Here is a 22,510-nt window from a genome sequence, read left to right on the forward strand (position 1 = left end):
ATGAATGTATTTTGTAACTGGGAAAAGAAGAGCTATACTGTTGGTACGAATGAGGCAAGTTTTCAGCATGCTGAATAGAGCCAGTCTTTCTAGACATTCCAGATCATTATTTAAAATGTTATCCTCTTCTATTCTGCTTGATTATACTGATACTTAATAATGAGACTACCAGGAAAAATATGGATCTTATCTAAAATACTTAAAATTAAGATTGGTGTGGTGCAAGATCAAGATATCTGATCTTAGATGAAGCTGAAGATTTGAAGGACAAAAATTTTAATTATGATATTGCTTGGCTGAATACACACCCTTAAAATGTTTTAGAGCTTGTATAAATTCTTTTTTTTTTCTGTGAAAGCAATTGTTATTTATTAATAGTACATTTAAACAGTGAATAACATTTATTTCCTAGTTCTGTATTAAGAACACAGATTCTCCTTCTTGCTGACTCTCTTTCCAATTTAGCTAAATATTACAATTGCTTCAGACAAAAGATGCATTGGCTTTGAAGTTCTCTTACACCAGAATAGTGGATGCACCAACTGGAGCTCAGGCACACTCTAACAATGACACTGCAAGAAGCTCAAGTTGCCTGTAAGACTCCATATATAACTTGCGAAAGTCTCTGCAGCAATAAAAACTGATGACAATAAAAAATGGCAACTCTAAATGAAACAGGAAAAAAATTTACTAGGAATATATATATTCAATTTCTTCAGAACCAAGACGAAACTCTATTAATTACAGAATTACTCCTTCCATGACATTGCCAGGATCCACTTCTAATGCCAAACACCAAATTCAGTACTAACATTTTCCATGAATCCTGAAAAAGATTTCCAGCTTTGAATCAGAAAATAAAATAAATTCCAAAACAAAAGACATTGATGCCCTCATTTTTTCCCTTTTATAGTGCAAAGCATTGATTTGATTTATTTCTCAGTTTTGGTTCAATCTTTCAGTGTCTGTGAATGCTAGCTCCCTATTTTTCTATTGGCAGAAGTAGGATACAGAAGTGACACCAGGGGTTGGTAAGTACAGGCAATTAAGTCAACTAAACTTTGTAATTAATGTGTAAAGAGTCCACAATAATGAACTTGCTTTGGTTTTAATCAATCCCTTAGGAATACTGTGTGGCAGGAAAAGAATCATATACATCCTTCTTTTGTAAATCCACTTTCTCTAACCATTATCTTATCTCTAACAATTATAAGTAACAAAAATATGGCAATTCGTCCTCTAAGTTGAGTACTGAGTTATTTTAACTGTTATATCAAGCCCCTGTATAATTTAATCTCTTCTTCTGCTCTGCACTGTTCACATTCAGATCAGTACATACAGAGAAATCTCACTGAATTTAGCATAAGCAGAAGATACACATCTGACATCTGACTTCTAGACAGTAGTTTTCTGCTTCATTGGGCAAAATAAAAAGCCCACAATACTCAAATTAATAGGTTTTCCATGAAATGGAGTGCCTGAAAAACTTGCACGATTAAAGGAAAACAAAATCACAGTGTTTGATAGAAGACCAAGAATATCTCCCTGATCTCACTGCCACTTGTGCCAACTTTAACTGGAATGATTCTAGCATAGTAAGGAGTCATACATCTTCAAACAAGAGGAAAAATGTGATGCAAGAAAATTCCTCACAAATTATGAAACAAACCATGCAAAATCTGCACACATAATTCACTCAGGATCACCCTTGAAAATAAAACTGTTAAGTATTTGCTAATTAGAATGGAATTTAAAGCAACATTTTAAGCCAAGTTCTTTCCAAATCATCAACCTCTTTCTCATTCTGATGGACTGTAATTCACAAAAGTTAATGATAGAGGGATTATTTATATAAAGGTTTGCCAAGTGAACAACAGCTTCAATTCTTTTCTTTCAAGAATGGCCATGCTTTGAATAATTGCCATAGTTATCTTGCATTTACTTGACAAGTAAACAGAAACATTTGTGTCATTTCAAATTATCAGTATTTGGTTTTCCACATATTGATTTCATGTGAGACTTTCTATTTCTTTATTTGTGTTTAGAGATACTTTACATAACAGAACCTGTGGTCTACGATCAAATTGCATTTCAAATTCAATTCCATTTTTCTTGAAAGGCATAGCTGTGTTCTACTGTAGCCCTGTGGCTCTGTAAACACACTATTGCCATTGGTAGCAACAGGTAACAGACTGTCCTGGCTTTGCAAGTCCACAGGACTGAGGCTTCTCAGGCTTACTTTGAACTTTTCTTGGTCCACCTGCACCATTTTTGGGGGCTTACTTAGGTGAAGTAATAATTTTCCTAGTTTATTTTAGCTTTTGATTCGCTTCTTTTTGTATAACTATCATTTTATATACAGTAATAACACACAGTTATTCTGAGTTGATGAAATATTTAATAATGGCATAATGACACAGTGTAGAGGAATACGTGTAAGAAATGGGGGACAAGCTGACCCAATCCAAGGTCTATAAACAATTCACCAACAGGCAACAATGAGCTGAGCAAAATGAAAGCAATGAAGAACAATATCTAAAATACATAAAAGCCATAAAGTAAACTTTGATATAATGTAAACTATCAGGTCAATGAGTAAATAGCAAGGTGCAGAACATTAGCAAACACAGAAAAACGGGTCCAATGGGTCAAAGTGTATCCTACAGAAGAGAATGAGGAAAGCAATGACCTATTCCTCCTAGTGAAAAATAGCAAGTGACCACAGCATCAACACTTCAGTTCTCTGAAAGACCTGGAATAACTCAGGCAGACTACCATTGCTGACCTTACTTAGCAGGCAGAGGTGGCAAAAGGATAAGCAGAGAAAAAGAGGTAGATATAAGGAATAGTGTGCACAACAATTTACATTGTATTATTTTTGAGACTTTTTCTGAAATTCTATAATTTTTTCTTTAGCAATTAGGTCTGGACTAGTAAGAATTCTTTGGTTAGACTCTTCTACTAAAACAAATTCACAGCTTTACATATAGGTGCTTCCTTTATCATACCAAAATGTAAAACACATTACCCCTTATCTAGAACTTATTTAAACATTTGAATTTTTATTTTCAATCTCCTGACTAGTGCTCCTCAATATTGCATCTTATTTCTCGTGGGAAAGATGTTTTGATTGCTGTTTTTAAGATACAATCTCTCTACTTGATTTTCCTAAAATCTCTGTCATTGCATTATACACAGAAAGATCATGGCAAATACAGCAGCATTATGTGACTGAGTATCAAAGATAAAGGGCAAAATTACACAGGTCATCACAAAGAACTTCTAGTTCTCAGGCTTTACCTACCTTTGAAGCATTTTTTTTCATTGTATGCATAAAAAGCTAGTATATATACTTGCATGGAAAAAGAGGAGGTGAGAGACACTTGAAAGATTTTTTGTATGGAGCTCAATATACACATTCAGTTCTAAACCTATTCAATGTAATGCTTGCTAATACACATTCTTCTGTTGGAATTGCTTATGCAGTCAATTATCTGCTTTAGCATTCATTTCTAATAGTCATCATAATGTGTAAACCATCCTTCAGAAAAAAGAGAGTTGCTGGCCTGGACTACTGGCTAATGCATAGTTCAGTGTGACGTTGCTACAGCAACTAAAGAGATGAAATTACATGTCATATATCATTTACACGTTACTTAGAACATACAGCTTTCTAAAAGCCATTAACCAAAGAGAGGTGCTCTGATGGAGGAGACAAGCATATTTTAAAGCATTCTAAAGTATTTTCCATTGTTCTGAAGGAATAGAGAAGTGAATCAAAGTAATATGACTGAAGTATTTAAAAATAAAAGAGCCTTCCTTTTTAACATGATACCAGCATTTCTCAGGGTCCAGTTGCCAGAAGAACACACTTCTAGATCATGGACAAGCAACTTTTTACTTCAGGTATCTAAGAAGTGAGTGGTTTTGGCCCATGTCATGGTATGCAGAAATCGTGCAGACCCCACGTTGCCCACAGGAAAACAGCTGCCCTCTGAATGAAAGCTTGAGAGGATTTCAAAACTGGGGCTAGATCTCATTCCAATGGACCTCCTTAGCAAGTACATGTGTCTTCATTAAAGTAGTCTTGGTCCTCCAAGACAAGCTAATTACCTCTCGTACTCCCTGCAGAGACGCAAACTAATATGAAAATGAAACCAGTGTGTGTTTGTGTGGTGGTAATGGTGGTGATGGATAAATTTAGCAGACAAATTGAGACAATTCAAATTGGCAAATTTCATGATTTAGTGAAGCTATTTATGCATTGAGTTTGCAAGTGATCTGGAAAACACTCAGTTTGTAATGTCACTGTGAATAAAAAGTAACTACGATGGGGTTAAAATTCTAGATTCACCAATAGGGTGCACATTTTGGATAAGAAACTGAACAAAACATCTGGGAATGAGTCTGGAGATGTTTTCCAGACCACAGGAGAAAGATTAATGACCCAAGTCTGTCAGGCTAAAATGGAAGCTTACTGAGGGACTGGATAAGGTTTTGATTTAAGAAAAAAAAAGAAGAAAGAAAAGCAGTAAAACAATCTATAGAGTGGATAGGCCTGCTGCTCATTGTCAAAAAGGATATAATTCTTTGCTTATGTATAAACACAAGAGAGTTTCATAATTATGTAAAAAGGGAACATTTTGTACTGCCAACAAGAGGAGAAATTCTGTAAGCAATGGAGGATGCCCAGTCTTTTTCTACATCTGAAGTACCAGAGGGTTTCTGGCAGTCATACTCAGAAGAGAAGCAAGTTTCTGCATGTTCAAGACACTCCCCCAGAGCACCAGTGAAACCTCTTGAGTGCCCAATGCTTACTGTACTTTCCACGGGATCCTCCTGCACAATGGGGAACATGCTGCAATACATCATTTCAGGGCTGAAAACAAAGACAGCTGGAGTATAGCACCTTCCTTATTTTATTTAAGACATTTGTGCAGGTAGGATAGAGTTTTTGAAAATGCCACCTACTACGTGGACATCAGTGCCTATATGCCATAAATGGACTGGACACAAGTAAAGAAACTATAACAAATCTGAGTACAAGGACAACTGGGAGAGCAGAGGGGAGGAAGAACTCTTGTTAGAGATCCTCAAGCCTGTAACTGCATGATTTCATCACCATAATGTGATTGAGAAGAATATAAAAAGGCCTTCAAGATACACTGTAGATACCTCCTCACATAGCTCTTAGTATCCTTTTACCCTGGTACACCAGTGTTCCAAGTAAATCTTCCACAGTCACCAACTCATCTAGGTTTGCAATTCAGAAACAACGAGGTACAATTACCAGCTAAATCCATCCAGCTGGGACACCCCTTCCTCCTCCTGGCACGACATATCAGCGCTATTGAGCTTACTGGCCTCCACCCAGCGTGTTGCCTCACACACAAAGAAATCCCCTTCCCTCTGGAAGCATCTGTCTGACAACTTTAGCCAAGAGAAAAGAAGCAGAGCTCAGGGGAGTCTGTTTCATTATCGACTAATACAGAGGACAAAGATCGCAAGACAGTGCGTGATAGGTCATGGTTCTGGAAAGAAGGCATCCCTAGGGATGTCACAAAGGATGGGGCACCGTCCTGAATCAGTGGCTTCTGAGGTCCTCAATGGTGCTCAGCACCAAGCCTAGTCATGCTCTCATGGTGAAATCTCCACTGAAATGCTTCCTGAATGTGCCTTAAGTCACTATGGAAAAACACGTGTGCTAGCAAGCAGACACATGCAAGGCTGTCAGAGATGCTCTGGCCAAATGGAGGAGGCTGATTAGAACAACAAGGACTGGCAGCCTTGCTCTGTGCTTTCTCCAAAGAATCATTTCAGACAGAGGCCAAGGACTCTGTCATATCATGCCATCCTCTCTTGTAAGGCATTCCAGGCTGCAGGCATAATCTCCTCACTTAAATACTAATAGACTGCCTGGAAAAGGGAGCCCTGGCTTTGGGTGAGCACATCATAAGCTGAATTCAGGGCAGGCCTGCAGTGTCCTATAGAAGACAGGGTAGCACCAACCGTATATGCTAGAAAAAGCAGAGGAAGAAGATGCAGGGTAGTAGAATTGGGTTACACAGCATAAAGACTGGAAAAGGGGAAATATGGATGTCATTCGTATGTCCCTAATGACATGCCAGCTATTATAGAAGTTGCTCATTTGCTGCTGACAGAAAAAAAAAAACACAAGCAAGAAAAGTCTGGGTAGCAATTAAAAAAAAATAGAAAAAAAGAAAAAAAAAAAGGAAAGGCCCTGCTGGCACAAACTAATGGAGGTAAAACCTTGTTCAGACACAGCCAAATTCCTGTGGGCCCCATTAGACTGCACCTTGGGCAGAAAGCTTTTTAAATTCATACAGAAATTAAGGCTATCTAAACATGAGTGTCAAATCCAAGCAAGCCATCTTGCTTGTCACAAAAAGACTGAAAAAAAACCCAGGAAAAAACCATCGTTTTTTAAACTGTGGTGGGTGATCTTGGCCAGCTGCCAAACACCCACCCAGCCACTCTTATGCCCCTGTTCAACAAGGCAGGAGGCAAAATTATGATGAAAAATCTGCTAAGTTGAGATAAAGACAAGGAAATCACCCACCAATTACCATCTCAGGCAAAACAGATCAAATCTGGGGAAATTAACTTAATTTAATTCATTGCCAATTAAATAGATTTGTGTGGTGAGAGGAAAAAAAAAGACAAAATTAAAACAACACCTTTTCCTCACACCCCTTTTTCCCAGCCTCAGTTTCACTCCTTCATTTGCAGACTTCTATAATTCCCACCACTAAAGCAGACCAGGGGATACTGTGGAGTGGGGGATTAGGGTCAATACACACTAGTTCATCTCTGTCATTACTTCCTTCTCATGCTTTTCCCCTGTTCTCACCTTATCCATTCCCTTGGGCTGCAGTTCCTCAAGAGCTACGAAAATCTGCAGATGAGGAGAAGGATGAAAGAAGAGTTTGTTAGGGGTGAAGAGAGTAGATTTAGAGTCTCAAGGCTAGGTAAAAGAAAAGGCAAGTCGTGATGCTTGCCTGCTGGCTTTGTAACCAAAGTTAGTCTCAGGCCTGGCAGCAGCTTAAATGTGGGAGACACAAACAGCCTGGGGCATTGCTCTTTACTATCCTTTCATGGACTGCAAAACATTCAGCTGCCTTCCAGGAATTTTCTCCAGGTTTGTATCAAGGTGATTTTATGGATAATACCAGTAGGCCTTAAATGATCTGATAGGTACCAGGTAACTGGTAAGAAGCTGCCATCAGAATATGGTGTCATTCCATATAAAAGCAAAGCTAAGTAAGAAGAGTATAAGAGAAGAATCCAAGTAAGAATCCAAGTCAGAATACTCATTTCTTGACTGTAAATCTCTGCATGGAACAATTTAAGCTCACAGCCTACAGGGCAACTCTGAAGTCCTGAAATATGTGAATCACAGTGTTTCATGAAGTATATAACAAAACCAAACATGAATTGTCCAGAATAGTTAATAATTTACCAGAGTATGATGCAATGCTGTCAAGACTTCTCCAGAGAAAAGCTATAGTTATGTATTTTTAAACAATATTTCTGGTCCAGCTGGGCATGTTGTCTCTATGGAAAACAGCAATGACCATAGTATTGTAGACTTAGTGGATAGACTTGAGCATGTTTGCTGCAGGAAAGGTTACAGGAACAGAGCTTGCCAGTGTTAAATTAGCCCCAAGTCTTTAATGAGTACCTTGTGGCCAAATGATGTCTACTGAATTCTGGATCAGTAGGGACACCTTGTAACAGCTCTGTAAAGGCAGAATAGCTAATTCAGAATCCATGAAATAAGGCCCAGAAGGATCTTCCACATCCCAAAATTAGTATTTCATTACTAATAGTCCAACACCTGAAGAATGATGTGGTCTATCTGCAAATGTTATTAAATTCACAAAACCAGTGTGTTCAAGTACAGGAGGAGACTTTGATTTCTAGGAAATGGTCTTCCCTTGAAATAAGTCTTTCCATGGACTCAGCTTTTTCTCTTAAGCACTGAGACAGCACCTGCATCCTTTGAAAGCAATGATTTTGGTTAGCTGTTACTAGACAAGTTCTATACAGCAGTGCATTAATTCTTGGATTGCCTCATCTTAAAAAGTCCATTGACACACTTCCTTTCTCTAAGCCCCGTCATTACCTGAGAGCAAGGGAAGGCCTCAGCTGCTCTCAGATGCCTCTCCAGGGCCTAAGAGCGTTTCAATGAGAACACCACCTGACAAGTACACCCTCCTCTTAATCCAAAAAAAGCTTTTTTTCTTTACTGTCCTTTTTTCTTATTTAATTCCAAGACCTGACTACACAACTACGTCACTCTGGCAGAACCTTTGAAGTGCGTTATTATAATGAAATGCTTTGTTGGAAGATGTTAAGACACTCGATTGTCTTCAGGTTTATTCTTCTCACAGTTTCTTTAAAGCTTGATGAATGTCCACTCACAATAAATTCACAAAACCCAATCTGTAATAATTGCACTTCACAGTATACATGCAGTATTCATAAAGTCATGACATTCTTCTCAGATCATTCTTCAGCAGTCCTCTATATATCACCCAATAAAATTTAGAACTGGGACAACTCATACTTACACACAGAAAAGAAGAACAGCTGCAGACATAGCAAGGGTTGCTGCTCATAGACCATCCCCTTCCAACGCCATGGACAGGGACACCTTCCACTAGACCGGGTTGCTCAAAGCCCTGCCCAACCTGGCCTTGAACACTTCCAGTGATGGGGCATCCACAGCTTCTCTGGGCAACCTGTTATAGTGCCTCACCACCCACTTAAGAATTTCTTCCTAATATCTAATGTAAAGTCACCCTCTTTCAGTTTGAAGCCATTCTCCCTTGTTCTGTCATTACAAGCCCTTGCGAAAAGTCCTTCTCCAGTTTTCTTGTAGCCCCTTCAGGTACTGAAAGGTGCCATAAGGTCTTCCTGGAACCGTCTCTCCTCTCAGCTGAAAAACCCCAAATCTCTCAGCCTTTCTTCGTAAGAGAGGTGCTCCATCCCTCTAAACATCTGCTTCTGGACTCACTCTGGAAGGTCCATGTCCTTATGCAGGGGACCCAGAGAGCTGGATGCAGAACTACAAGCGGGGTCTCACGCCGGCAGAATAGAGGTGAAGAACTACTTCCCTTAATCTGCTGGCCATACTGCTTGTGATGCAGCACACATTGCTGGATCACGTCCAGCCTCTCATCCACCAGCACCCCAAAGTCCTTCTCCTCAGGGTTGCCCTCAATTAATTCTCTGCCCAATCTGTATTTGAGCATGGAATTCTTCTGATCCAGGTGGAGGACCTTGCACTTGGCCTTGCTGAACTTCATGATGTTCACATGGGCCCACCCCTGAAGCCTGTCCAGGTCTCTGGACGGCATCCCTTCCTTCCAGTGTGTGTTGACCACATCACACAGCTGGGTGTCATAAGCAAATCTGCTGAGAGTGCCCTCGATCCCATTGTCCATGCACCATCAAAGATGCTGAACAGCACTGGCCCCAATACTGACCCCTGAGGGACACCACTCGTTAGTGGTCTCCACTTGGACATTGAGCTGTTGATTCTGCCAATTTCTTATCCACTGAATGGTCCATCCAACAAATCCATTCCTCTCCAGTTTGGAGACAAGGATGTTGTGTGTGTCAGTGTCAAATGCTTTGCAGAGGTCCAGGTAGATGATGATTTGCCAGTTACTCTTCCCTTGTGCACTAACACTGTAACCCCATCACAGGACATCAAGTATGATTTGCTCTTAGTGAAGCCATGCTGGCTTGTCACCAATCCCTCCCTTCTTTTCCATGTGCCTTAGCATAGTTTGCAGGGAAATCTGCTCCATGATCTTGCTGGACACCAAGGTGAGACTGGCTGGCCTGTAGTTCCCAGGCTCCTCCTTTTCTTCCCCCTTTGGGTTATATTTCTCTTTTTTCCAATCAGTGGGAACTTCACTAGACTTCCATGACTTCTCAAATATGATGGAGAGTCGCTTAGCCACGTCATCTGCAAGTTCCCTCTGCATCTCCACAGGGCCCATGGACTTGTGCACCTTTAGGTTTCAAAGATGTTCTTGAACCTGATCTCCTACAGCAGGTGGTTCTTCATTCTCCCTGTGCCTACTTTTGCCTTTTGCAACTTGGGTGGTGTGGCTGGAGAACTTGCTTGTGAACACTGAGGTAAAAAAAGGTATTGAGTACCACAATAATTCATGTCAAGTTTGATTGTCAATTTAGGGCATGGTAGCAATCAGCAGGTATTTGCAATCGGTTTAGAAAGGGTATATAAAGGTTATGAAAGATTTGATCCTAACTGACAAAAGCAAAATCAAAAACTTTGTACTTCAAAGAGAGAAAAAGTTATTTCATTGCTGTAGAATGGAGAGAGTTGAGCTAGACAACGAAAGACAATGAACAAAAACCTTTGATTGTTACTTACATGAGAGGGAAACAGGAACAGAAAGAAGATTGTGGAAAAACACTTACAGGTTAGAATACCTCTAATTAGAGGTGTTCCTATGGAAATGGAGGCAGACATCTTCACCACACACAGGACATCTTGCAAATTTAAGTTTTGCAAGAGTCTTACAAGACTCAGAACAACAAAGGTTACCTTTCCCCATACATTCAAATCTCACGCACAGCAACAGAATTTGAAGAGATAAGTATATTTTCATCTTGGAAGCATAACAGAAAAGTGGATCTGTGTTTTAAATTTCATTTAAATTGTCTGATAGAGTCAGATAGCAGTCACTGCTGATCTAGTATCACTGTTCTACCTCTAGTAGGTGACATAATCCTAAAACAGATATGAGTGACTAAAGCAAGACCATATTTTGTATAGGAAAGTATAGAGAGAAGAGAATTCTTTTTAACTACACACATTCACATATTATTTCTACTTAAATATAATTTTAAAAGAGACACATAAACTTAAAAAAAATTATGAAACCTCTGAAATATGTCTTTCTTATAGACATATTTTGATTTTATTCTTGTGTAACAGAAAAATTAGCTGTTTTCTTACTTAGTGAAAAAAGATTCATCAGCTATACACGTAGGCTGTAATGAATGACTCAAGTATAATCTTTTCATTCTCCCATCACTATCTAGCCTTGTCCGTATCCTTGCAGGATACTGGAACAGAACATTGTTCTGGAAACAATCTTAGTGACTCAGGATGGCAGGCAGTATGAAGGAGGATTAACATCAGGGATATTCTCTAAGACTAGGTCAAGACTGTTGATGGACAGTCACATAATTATTTACTAAGTGATGACACTGGGATTTAAAACTTTGCTTGTTTTTAATGTGGACCAAATACACTTTTAATATGTTAAAACAGAATAAATATAAGAAAATATTCTGTAAAATGAAGTCAACAGAGAGCTCTGATCACCCAAAGACATTTCAAAAGACCAAATATAATATTTTAGTTTATTAAGAGAATAATTCCACTGTATTATGATGACAAGTACATTCTTCTTGTAAGGCCAGAACCTTTTCAATGTAAGCTGGTTTTAGACCACATTTTTCTTTAAATGTCATAATGAATTATTCATTAACCATGTTATTGTCCTGTGTATGTCAATTGAGTGAAAGAAGCACAATTTATTAAAGTTATGCGTGTTCTTGTTTTATACATGTGATTTTTTCAAAGGCTTTATGAATCTGAAATATAACCACAGTCCCATATGAACTGCTACAAATCCTGTTAAGTTTGCTTAAGGCTGGTTAATGCATATGTGAAAGGGAAGATCCTGTATCCTATAGTGTACCTTTTCCTCTCAGAGCTGATACACAGCAGAGTACAAGACTTCATACTGTGAACGCACAGTGCAGTTCATCTACGGGAATTTTCTGTTTACTCGGTGTGAAAGAAGATACCATAAATGCTATGGGTAAATCCGACAGTAAGAAAGTGACTATCTTTTTCCAAATACACCAATTATTTTGTTTCTGGAGAAATTAAATGGTGTTTAGTTATTGTACTATTTGAGTCTCTATCTACACTACGGATAATAGAAAAATCAGATACTGTAGGTACTGGGGGATAAAATGTATTGCACACTCTGCCCCCCAGCCCATCAAAATATTTGTTACTTCATGCAGTTCCAGCTCTGACCTAATACATGTTCTCTGAAAGCTTCCAGAGCTCTGAGCACTCCCTTTCTACCTTCTCACTGGCAGGGGTTTCGGGTGCCTGATTTCAAAATCAGCTTCAATAATGGTGCAAATGTCCAGCCTTAAAAACAATTCTTCCAGAAAGGTCTGCTAGGAACCATCTGTGAGTGCTCTCCCCCGTTTTGCTCTGCAGTGGCTTTTAAGCCAAGGGCTTCATACTGGCCCCACCTGAGCTGTGCTGCAGCCATGCCTGTGCTGGCCACACACCCCACTCATCTGGATCCTGAGCTGAGCCTTGAACTGAGGTCCTGGCCTGATCCCCAACCTACCTCATCCCTATGGACTTGTCTGGCTGTCTGGAGTCATGGCTGAACCTGACTACCTTCACCAGGTTTAATTGGGCAGTAATGTGGGCTGTGCCCTGACACACATTATGAACACGTATCTCTCTGACACCATGACAGACCTTTGTCTCCAACTAGTTTCTTGATGGGCAGCATATTTTGTGTTTGAAACTACAGCTTAGGCACCTTGACAACACTGAAGAGTGGACCAATGAAGTGGGAAGGCTTCACCTCCCTCACCCTCCTTGCTCCTGGACATGTCCTCCCACTTCTCCATGTGCCAGCTGAGATCCACACAGACAAACTACCCTGACAAAGACCTTCTGTCAGGTTAGCAAGTTAAATCAGCTTCATAAGAGGTACAGTGAGCACTAAAGACAATGCAAAGGTGATAGTGCTCACAGGTAGGTAGGATTAAAGAAGTGAAAGGAGGAGTTGGTGAACAGGAACTCCCCTTTTACAGAAGCATTTGCCAGCTGAACTCAGACACAGCATCAAACATAGCCTATAGTCAGTGGTATGACTGATCACTCTAAATTCAAACTGTGCTAGGCTACACTTCCCTAAGAGTTCATGAATGGTCACAACAGAGAAAAAACAGTTCAGCTACTTGAATAAAATGCATATGGATGTATTCTCACCAGGCTTTCTAGTTAAAATAAGCCAGTAGCTTCAGGAGTTTAGTAAAGCAAAAGCAAAGGCTGCACACAGAAGCAAAAGAAAACAAAAAGATTAATTCTCTACTTCCTATCAGCAGTTGATGCCCAGTTACATCCTAGGAAGCAGGTCCTCACTGTGCTTAGAGGTTACTCTGGAACACAAATGCCTTAATAATTGCTGCTCCTTCCTCTCCTCCTTTCCCTTAGCTTTTATTGCCAAGCAGACACCCTAGTATAGAATGTCTCTTTGGTTATCTTGGCTCAGCTGCCCTGGCTCTGTCCCCTCTCCAGATCTTGCCCACCCCCAGTGTACTGGCCCTTGAGTGGGGATGTTGCAGACACAGCCTTGATGCTGTGTAAGCCTGCCCAGCAGTGCCCAACACATTGGTGTGTTACCAGCACCTTTCTGGCTCCCAACACACAGCACAGCACTGTGAGGGGTTGCTGTGTGGAAAGTTAACTCCACCCCAGGTAGACACAGTACACTCACCCAATCCAACACTTCCTGGCCTTCCCAATGCCAAAAAAATGTCAAACTGGATTCTGCAGAAGCCAGGCAAGCTGCCTGACCCACCAAAATATAGGATACTGATACGTTTTATGATTAATGCTTATACAGTTTTCTTTATTGAAAAAGATTATTACACAAGTGATCCAAGAGCTCCGTGGGAAATGCATAAACACCAGGAGTGTTTCTGTAATTGCTACTCCCACTTGAGTGCACATTGCAGATTTCCCTGGCATTGGACACAGTCAGGAATGTTATTGGATGCCTGATAAAAAAATGGGGTAAGAAACTCAGAGAACAATGTGAAAAGCTTATCTCCACTGTACTGAGCTGGGCTACAGTAACCCATATAACATTTTCCCTTCACAGTTCTCTATTTAGTTTTGCAGTTAAAGAGACACATTCTGTATGCAAAGCTCCCAAAACCTTTAGCAGGGGTTAACACATGAAAGAGAAGCAATAGTGCATAGAAAAAAAAGTGCAAGTTCAAGGCAACTGCCCCACTTATCAGTGTGGTAACCTGTACTAACCTAAGCAAGAGGTCAATAAAACAGGGCTTTATAAACTCAGCAACAGTTACCACTAGCATGGGCAACAGTGACTATGAAGAGGCATCTGAAGGGTGGGATTACACCCCTTTGTCTTTTCCCTTTCCTACCATTTCATCCCAAGAAAACCCCTTCACTTGCACACGTTGGGAAGGACAGTCAGAAAAGCAGGGGGAACATTGGTCAGACCTGTCCTGCTATTGTAGGTCAGCTTGGTGCTGCCCAGCCATTGTAACCACAGTGCTTGAGGGCACCACAGCCTTCCCAGCTGCCATGAAGCATTTTCTTCCTACCACAGGCAGCACTTCAGCTTCACAGAGGCATAATTAAGCCTTTCATATTCCTCACTGATATGCCAAAAGCTCCAAAGTGAGAAAATTTAATACCCCTGCATACAAAAATCAGTTCTGACCACTGCCTAGACCTTCAATGAAAGTATGTGCTGCAGGCAACCAAAATAATAGCTGACAATTCCAAAGAGCTGACACTGGCATCATGGTTCAGCCTTCAAAAAATCATTTTTGAGTTAAGGCAGATCTGCAATATATCAACAATCTGTCATCCACAGACTTCTCTACAGATCCACCCTTACAGAGATAACAACTGGGAGCAGCGGCTGGACAAAACCACTGGATTCAGCCAAGCCACCTGCTAGTATGAATAACCATATTGCATAAGCCTCTTAATTAGCTAATCTAGATACATTTTTAAAGTAGCTGCTTCTTTGGCTCTGACTGTTGTTACTGAGAGATGATCTGGTCTCTAATTGCTTTAATGGAAAAGAATCATCTTCCAATTTCCCACTAAAGTTTATTCTCTATTTTACAATTACTTGTTTGTGGTTCAGATCAGAGTTTTGCATTTTCTTTTCCTCTCTGTCCTTAGTGTTACAGCCTCCTCCTGGCATTGTTTCTGCACTGTACAATGTTATGGAGAGATACAATATACCCTCTCAAAGAGCAGACGGATGGATGGAGCTTTGACGTTCTGCCTATGGTAAAGAGCGATGTGATCTTTAAATGCCCCTTTCCCACACAAACCATTCTATGATTTCATTCCTTGCTCAGACTTTTGTGATATCTTCTTGTCAGAAAAGCTACTAAAATAGTAAGAATAGAACCTTTCTTTGCACCTCCTCCAATTTTAATTCATGTTGTTTGAATATGAATCAGTAGAACTTCACAAATTACTTTGATGTGCTTACTAAAACTTTGAGTAACATCATTAACACTTCTCTAATTCTGCTAGATATAATTCAGCTACATCAGGCCAATGCTCCTAGAATTGTACTTGCCAAAGTAATTTGCCTGCATTTCCCACTAATGAGCTTCTGGCTGAAACAGCAATTTTTGTTATCCAAATACTTGTTGATTCAAATAAGTATTAAGGATTCAGATCCAACACTCATCCTGAGGAATTTCAGAGCTAACCCTCTCCTATACAAGAGCTTTCCTTTCATTGCTAGTGCTATTATCTACTGAGGTACAGCACTACAAAACCTTTTCTAAATCCAACTTTTCAATCCCACAGTTTCCTATCTGTACAGAAAAGATGTTTACTGAAGTTAGATGAGATTTACTGCACTTCTACATAGACAGGTATCAGTTAGTCTAGCTAAAATGCCTTCAGCATTTCATTCTGCTTTCCCTTTATTTTGTATTTATCTTCAGCTTAAAAGAACTGTTCTGAAGTTCTTCACATTTTCTAAATTACTCTGGCCAATGCATAGCTGTCTGCATCTTTTTCTTGTAACCTCCCTTTTAATACAGCTTTTATATACACAACATTCTTGAGTCATCCTGTAATATCTGAAAACGAAGATATTTTATAATTACATGCTCGCTATTATACCACTTCCACCCAATTATGTGATGGAGATTCCCCATTACCCAACATTAGTAGATGGCTTGGGAACTCACCAAATCATTTGTAAAAGGAAATCTTAGGTAAAACCTTGTAAAAAACCCAAACTGCAAGTGATTTATAACTGTGCAGATCAATGCTGGAGAAAAGTTAAACATCTACTGAAATCTGTACACTTTTATGAAATGAAGAACAATGTTGAAACCCGACTCTGTGTGTTGCTGTGTGTTAGCAATTTGGGGCACTGTTCTCAGATCTGTAAGTAGTATATTTTGTATTAGCAGCCTGGCTTTCCGTCACTGTGTCTAAAACACTCTTGGTTTTGTGGTTCTCAGATCTGGTATTGTCTTACAAAGATTGGCTTTAGCCCAGATATTTATCAACTCAGCATTTCAACTCCTTCAAAAATCTTCTGCAATTTTAAAAGCAAATGTTTGTTTGGGTTTTTTTTAATTGAAATATCTTATTTCTCACATATACAATTTAAGTTATAAACCCAGGTTTGTTTCTTCTATTCAAGGAACAAAATTCTCAGAAACCCCACAAATTTATACACATTTACATCAAAATGAAAATGCCAAGCAAACATGCACAGCTTTTTTGAGAACAGATTCCTTTTTTTTCTAGTGATTCTAGTTTCTAAAATAATGTAAGGTTTTCAGTTGGCTTTTCGGGCTTTTCTTGTTTGCCTTCAATCCATAAACCTGAGGAAAACACTTAGAAAGACATTACCTACATATAGAGATGTAGCACTGTGTTTACCTGAAAGAAAAAAAAAACGCAAACAGTGAACTAACACATCTAGTTGAAGGCTACAGGGAGTTTTACTATATTAAATAAAATGTACTTGCAACTATTTTTTTTTTAAGTGGACTTGATCTGAAGTCTGCTTCTTAACAAACTCTGAAGTGTTTTTGCAAGTGCTTCCATTGAAGTCTTTCAACTCTTGTGTCTCTTTTCATTAAACACAAAACCTAGTGGATATTTACTAACATCTAAGTTGTTTATTCCCATACTTAAATTATGCACCTGCCTCACAGTTTAATTTAAAACACTGGGAATTAATTTTCTGGACTAATGTTGCATTTAAAACTCAGTTCAAATATTATATACATTTTTGGTAACAACATGATACAGAAATAGTCTATAACTCCAGGCTAATATGAGTTTTATGGAAGCAGTAGTTTGTCCAAAGCTTAAGTTTCTAACGGGATACTCACAGTAGCGCTCTATCCAACCACTCCACTTATCCTACTTCATATTACACAAGCAAACCCCAAGTAATTTGCAGACACAGAATTCAAGGACAAAAGGAAAAATCAGAACATCCAGTACCATTTGCACATCTGAGGCTAATACATTTCATCCACTTAATCAAGTAACTCAAGATCATTTGTTTTATCCAGAAAAAGAACAGAAATAACTGTGATTTTACCACGTGCTGTTCTCAAGCAGTCTCTGCTGATTTCAGAAACCTTCCACTCCAAATCTTCTGGCTGAAGTGCAGTGTTGTGGCTTTTCCCCTGTCAATTGGCACAAAGAATATGTCATGTAAATTTTCAGCTTGTGCCCTGCTTCTCCCTGTAGATGCCTACCACAAGTCCTTACTTAGACATCATCCCTGATAATTCACCTTTGTGGGAGAATCCTGTGCAGAACTGAAAGAAGGTTGTTAACTTTTAATATTACATCTTCTGGTTTTATCTTCTGGTGATCTGATCCTATGACTTTAGCTTCCAGAGGAAAAGGCTTTCAATAATTTTTCTCTTTATACGCCTACTTTAGAATTAAGTCACCTATTCTTTCTGAATAACTAGACTGAGTCCCTGATTCTCCTCACATTAAGATGCTGACTTAGCTCTCTCACAAATACTGCACCCTTCTATTTCTCCAGCATCCACAAAATGTAGGAGCACGCTGAATGAGCAAGGATGCATTCTGTACTGGTGTACAGAGATATTTTAAACCCAATTACCCTGTTGTGGAGGCAAGCTTGTTGAGATCCCATGCTAATCTATAGCATCCAACTGACAGTACCTGAGCTGCTTGTCATCTCTGAAGCCTCAGCAGTTCTCAGTGTCACTGATACACTCCACTCTGTAAAAATTACCTTCATTACTCACCTTTTGCTACCTACAGGTTTGTAACTAACTGTGCCTAACACCCTGCATGAAGGGCTCTAAGCTACTGTGTGACCCAAACTGCTGTATATGATCACCTCCTTCTCATCCTTACTTACCTTCACGACAATTGTTGGTCACTGTACTCTGTGAGATTTTACTATTTCTTTCTTCATCAAGAATTAACCTAACAGAAGCAAATGCAGCAAATGCAGCAAATTGCTCTCTCCAGAGATCTTCTGGAAACACCTCTAAAGAAAAACTATAGTCTTTGGAGATTTAGGGTGCATTTTAATCCATTTTTAAGCACTTGCTGTTTTAAACAGAACTCTAAAGAGAAAATTAAGAGTTTTTTTCAAAGAAAATATATTTTCTTGAGTTTAATATCATTAATATAACTCAGAACTTCAGGAACCCTTATGAATAAATTGTGCTTAAGATTTAAAGTGCTCCCTATAAGCTCAAGAAGAGCTTTAGTATTCTTTTTCATTTTGGATTTACTGTGGTTTAACAAAATCAAATTTAGAACCAGCTGATGAAATCTAAACTTCAGCTGTTCTTTGTTAGATCCTGTGACCTATTCTGATCCAGCAAAGCCTGATTCTGCCAAAAAAATTTGGCTTGTCTGTGTTCTTACACTGAATTCAACAGAACTACACCTACACTTAATGCCTTCTGCCTGCTAGATCATGTCCAATTTCTGTGGGAGCTGAAAGGATTAGAGGATATAATACAGAAACAACAATGTATATTTGAAACCACTCGTGGACATGGACAAGACGAAACTTTACTAGTACTGGTCCCTTTTAAAAAGCTTATGAAAAGCCCTTTTTCTATTAAAAGTTAATATATTTACATTAAGAAGAATATCAGTTTTTTCTTATAAAAATATTTGGTGAAAAATTGTGACAACAAACAAAAATCTTCAGAATAGAATGATTTGACTTCTAAGAGTAACCAGGATATGGTGGTGTTTTTTTTTTTTGGTTTGTTTTTGTTTTTTTTTGTTTGTTTGTTTGTTTTGTTTTGTTTTTTGTTTGTTTGGTTGGTTGGTTGGTTGTTTTTTTTAAAGAACAATGCAGTTTTTTAAATATACATTCTTCTGACCTAATTTATCATTGCTGACTTTCGGTCAGTTGCAACAGTGTTAGAGCTTTAGAGATTGACTTAAGATTACATAAGTTAATCGTTTTCTAACAGAAAGCATACCTGTAAATCAGTATTAATTTGGTATGCCTCCAGGGGATCTCTGTGTTCAGCTCTAACCAGGCTTTTGAACAAACTGCACTTTCCAATGCACTTGGCAGTGCACCTGCAATCTTAATTTTTTGATGTCATGACATGGTTTACTGTATCCTGTACCTTGCCTGTTGAATTGTCCAACCAGCTACACAAAGAGCCTTTGCTTTACTGTAAAATTAACACAGAGTCTTGTGTGTATGTATTTTTAACTTTGACGGTCTATTTTAGGCAACACAGAAGAGAGTTTCAGTGCAAGTCACGTCATTTGATTTCAGTTTAAGTATTACATGGTAAGATATCTGCTTTGTGAAATGCTCCAAAATGTTTGCATCAATAGATTCTCTAAAGAAGAACATGACTGACTTCCTGAGGCAAATCCCTCCAGCACAGCTGGGAGCCGAGGCAACTGGAAACAAAAGAGAGAGAGAGGGGCATGTACGTCATCTGCCCCACACGGAACGCTGTGCTTGGCAGGCCAGTGGCTGCAGTGACACACACGCTGCTGCCCTGCATTGTGTTTGTGTCCCAAGTACTGGGAAATGCTCATGCAGGCTTTGGGCTCCCAGCCCAAAGCCAAGAGCTAACTCTTATGCTACTCTGCAGTTTAGCAGGATTGCACTGCCAGATTAAAAACCCACTCTGCCAACTAGGACGCCTGGACCTGAGTTTCAGGGTGGATAGAAAATTAGCCTCCCACCAAGATAAACATGGGAGGTTTCCCATGGGGAAAGCAGCAGAACAAAGTAGCACAGAGACAGTTTTAAATCTATCAGTGTTATATCAAAACTGACTAAATTGTTTGTAGCATGACACTGATTTACAGAAAGGTTTCTTGATTCATCTTAACCCTCACTAGGGCCTATGCTAGCAGGAAGGAAAAATAAATAGCTAACTCTATTAAAATTCTGTAGCTGAAATAAAAAGTGAATAAATGGCAACAAACTTCTTAATTCATTGATTTAATCTCTCTAATTTTTCCCATGAGGCAATTTATATGAGAGTTAATGAGGTGTCAGTCATCAGTCATTGGACACTGACTGCTCCACATTCAAGAGGCTGATTAAACAATATAGGTGCTTATTTCATTCTGGCAGCACAACAGGATTGAGATTATTAGTTAGGAAAGAGACTAGACATTTTGAGCAAGGGAGAGGCAATCATTCTAGTTACACCAGTCTGAAGCTATTCTCATAAAACTCAGTATAATATTAACTTTTTCCTTATTTGGATTGGAACAGAGTAAAACACCTAAAGCATGGTATGAGGTATAAACCAAAATAGGGTACATGATTTTAACATGCAGAGTTACTCCAAACCTAAAACTGAGAAGGGGGTCAGCATGCCTAATGGACATCTATCTTCAAAAGGAATTTCTCTGTACAGACAGAGACTGTTAGAATAACTTCCAACCTACTTATAAATTACAGAATCAAGATATGAAAAACCAAAGTTTCCTGGTTTGTAGTAGTGGATCATTTTCTTCCAGTCTTTTTTTTGTGACACTGAACAGTTGTCAGTTTATATGGTACAGTTCTTTTACTAATTTCAGCATCCTGACCAATCAAGTCCAGATATTCCTATCTTCTCTGTAGCATCATTTATAGCATTCACCTGAACCTGCAATGAATCAGCTAAAGGAACTAAAACCAAGCGCTTTTCTTTTTGCAGAGCTATTTTTTATTATTTTATCTCCTTGAACAAATCAGTGAAATAACAAGACAGGAGGTGGAGATGGTTTGAAATCTTAAGCAATAACACTTAAACCTAATCTGTTTAAAGCACCTTGTTTCAGGCAAACACTAAGGATAACCCCTGTGAAGTTTTGATTCAATGATGAGGATGTAGCTAAAAGTTAGCATCAAAGTAATAATGTCAAAACCAATGAAAAACTAGTTTTTTACTGCCTTAAAGGATTATTAAAATATGTCTGTTGAAATAGATGTTCTTTGTACCCATTGAGGCTGACCCTACACAGCTGCTGAACCTAGTAAGCAGCAGTCCATTAACAGCAGTGAGCTGAAAAGCAAACAAGAGAGGAAATACAGTAAACACATTTTTGAGGTACTCACGAGTATTGGTTATTACCTGCAATAAGATTCCTCAAGCCTGTTTGAATGAAGACAGTTCACACTACAATTCCCAGTACAACCATGATAACATAACCAGACTTCCATGGAGTTACTAGGCAAGATTTGTAAAAAAAGGTCCATCACACAACTGAAGAGTTTCTAAGCCTGGGTGACCTTTCGCTCAACTATTTGCCTCCAGAATTACAGAAAACAGCCACACACTTCTCTATGAGCTTGAAATAGTTAGTTGTTATTTGTGGGAATCAAAAAGAGATTTTCCTGAGAAGATTAAAATTAGCTAAATAAACAAACAGCAACTTTTCTCAAGTAGCAGTAGGATCCCCATGCAATGGGATAGCATGATCAAAGTCTGAGAAGTAAAAAATCTGTGAACATGATGTAGATTCTTAAGCTGTGGCTACTGGTCTCCCCATAGTCAGAAAAAGAAAGTTTTAAGATCAGGTGGAAAAAATGGCAATGGGGGTATGTGGGGGGACGAAGTCCTACAGATCCAGCAAAAATTTTCTCCTATTGGCAGATTCTAGCCCATACTCTAGACTGTATATACCTGTCTTTGCACGTGTAGTACATATAAAGTTGTGATTTCTCGTATAGAGAAAACAAAAATTCCAAGTTTGTGTTAAGCACCATTCATTATCAGCAGTCACAACAAAGGCAGCAGCTTCCCAGCTAACGAGGTCACAGTCCTCAATGCAGACAGCACTTATACAAGGAGGGCAGCTTACATTACCTCTCTTCCAAATGCTAGGGGTGTAATTCAACAACACACTGACAATACACCAATATGGCTATCTCAGGAAACTCTCCTAACTAAACTTACTCTCCTTCCATACTGCAGTTCCCTACTAATTCATTTGGGTGGATACAGCTGCTTATGGGTCTGTGAGACAATCATGGAAATGGTTTGCACTAAAAAACAAACTACAATTTTTATTAAAGCCTAAGTCATCTCAGTGACTCAGCTTATACTACTGCCGAAAAAAGCAGCTGTGTTGGCACGACACAGTGATAGTGAATGG

At 39.0% G+C, this 22,510-nt stretch overlaps 1 protein-coding gene across 8 annotated transcripts in view; it reads right to left on the minus strand.

The window, feature by feature from the left end:
* The window catches only part of PRLR (prolactin receptor), a 156,126-nt gene that overhangs the window by 50,109 nt on the left and 83,507 nt on the right, over positions 1-22,510 (minus strand). For 6 of the 8 annotated variants that reach the window (XM_039390782.1, XM_039390781.1, XM_039390780.1 and 3 more), the window contains one exon: positions 17,475-17,562. The exons of 1 other annotated variant lie outside the window; for it this stretch is intronic. The gene's annotated coding sequence lies outside the window, so the exon portion shown is untranslated. Of the gene's footprint in view, positions 1-16,771; positions 16,802-17,474; positions 17,563-22,510 lie in introns of all 8 variants that reach the window. One more of the 8 variants, XM_039390786.1, reaches the window with a different exon arrangement.

The sequence above is a fragment of the Pipra filicauda genome, unplaced genomic scaffold (genome assembly GCF_003945595.2).
Source record: "Pipra filicauda isolate LSUMZ 115617 unplaced genomic scaffold, ASM394559v2 scaffold86_size2582843_pilon, whole genome shotgun sequence".
In the NCBI taxonomy this organism is placed as follows: domain Eukaryota; kingdom Metazoa; phylum Chordata; class Aves; order Passeriformes; family Pipridae; genus Pipra; species Pipra filicauda.